Source organism: Aplysia californica, unplaced genomic scaffold (assembly GCF_000002075.1).
Source record: "Aplysia californica isolate F4 #8 unplaced genomic scaffold, AplCal3.0 scaffold00928, whole genome shotgun sequence".
Lineage (NCBI taxonomy): Eukaryota > Metazoa > Mollusca > Gastropoda > Aplysiida > Aplysiidae > Aplysia > Aplysia californica.
In genome coordinates this window covers 185,333-187,212 of record NW_004798198.1, presented here as the reverse complement: position 1 = coordinate 187,212, position 1,880 = coordinate 185,333, and the positions used below count along the sequence as shown (strand labels likewise).

Here is a 1,880-nt window from a genome sequence, read left to right as displayed (position 1 = left end):
ATGCTCTGACACTGTTGTGTGCGACAAAGTCTGGAAAAACTGTTTTATTCTAGCCCCTCCCTGACACTGTTGTGTGTGGAAGACGCGGAGGAGAAAAATAAATAATGTTCTTTCCCTCCTTTGTCTTTGCCTTTCGCCTTGTGGACTACCACAGAGTAAAGTACATTTTATCAATTTATAAAATCTCGAAGGATACGTTCACCATCTCAAAGTGACAGAATAAATGAATGAATACTAAATAAATAAATAAATAAATAAATAAATAAATAAATAAATACATAAATAAATAAATGGCAACCAACCATTCAAACAAACAAAGACACACATGTTTTTAGGATAATGACTGCAAGATGTGAACAATAACTTGTGTAAAGTAAAGAATTCTATGCGAACGCATTAGAACATGCATCTTCTGATGTTTTGTCCGAAAAAAGAGAAGTTTATTGACACTAACGATTAGGGAAAAGCAAGAAAGAAAGGACACAACACAGCAGATAGAAAGAAAGAAAGTTCTGAAGCTAGCTGTGGCGCCCTCCAACCACCTGTGCCGACATAAAAATATAAGGACTCTGTGACAGTAAAACAAGATTTATTCGAAAGAGAATTCGATTGTTCACAGCCTGATTATTGTTGTTTAGGACCCAAAAAAAGTACCAAATCGCTTCATAAAAACCCCCCAACAAAACAACTGTACAACTTTCTTGCTTTTAAACTTTCTTTTCTTTACTTTCTTTTCTAAACTTTTTTTTACTCAAAAGAATGCAAATAATTGGTTGATGGCACAGTGTTAGAGATACTCGGTTCTAAAGTGTTTGCTAGCGGCACCGCTGTACAGGACTGGCGCCTACCACGTCTACATCATAGGAGGAATAATTAACTCATTAACATTTGTTGTTTTGGAGTACTTTTTTTTTTAAAGAGGCATGACCACGCTATTAATGCATATCTTTCTATTCTGTTTTCGTTGTTTGAAATTTGAATGAGGCAGGTAAAAACGTGTATTCTATGAGCTATGCAAATTTGTGTTTCTGATTTGTGCATGATGGTTCGAAAAATGTGTCGCAACATTGCTTTTGGTCTCTGATGGTTGGACGTGTGTGTCCTCTTCGACCTAAAGAGTTAATGTTGTTTCCACATGATAGAAGACATGGAATAAGATAAAGAGGTTAGCCCAGCATAGAGAGAGGTGGAAAGTGTTTGTCCGTGGCAAATACCCTGGTGCAGGGTGAGAAAGGCAATGGTGATGATGATGATGACGTAGAAAAGAAGAAGAGTGTGATCACATGTTGTCCACACCGGATGAAATACAAGTTTTGAATCCTCGCACAGAAAACTGCAGTACTCAGAACACAGAAAAAAGATACCACTGGACTCACTGCTATTAAACATAGCATAGATTGTGAAGCGCTTAGAGCTTGCTGTTGAGCGGGGATTTGCGCTATACAAACGCTGATCTATAATCTATTATTATTATTAAACGGTGAGGAAAACTTCCTAGCACATCATCATGCCCGAGTCACAACACACGTAGAGGCCTTGCTCAATCTCAGAAGACACTCATTCATTGAGAGTATAAGAATGTATAGATTCCAAGTGTAGTATAGTGCTGTAATGTGAGGGCAGTAGTACAAGTAGCAAAGATTCTCTACTACACAATCTTTGCTAGTAGTACCGGCAGTAGTAGTAACAGAGATAGTATAGCCTACGGTACACGATCTTTGCGAGTAGTAGTAGTAACAGTAACAATAAGAGGGCCAGCGGTCCGGCAAATTCCCCACAATGTACAATGTAACTGATGCAGCGGCTGTCCATCACACTCATGTCTCGCCTTGTTCTACCTGTCTGTGGATGTGGGGCCGGGGGAGAGGGGAGGGGGTCAT

At 39.0% G+C, this 1,880-nt stretch overlaps 1 protein-coding gene across 1 annotated transcript in view; it reads right to left on the bottom strand.

Annotated features, from left to right (window-relative positions):
- LOC101849503 overlaps positions 1 to 1,880 on the bottom strand; it is a gene marked incomplete in the record, with an annotated part of 78,669 nt that overhangs the window by 15,364 nt on the left and 61,425 nt on the right.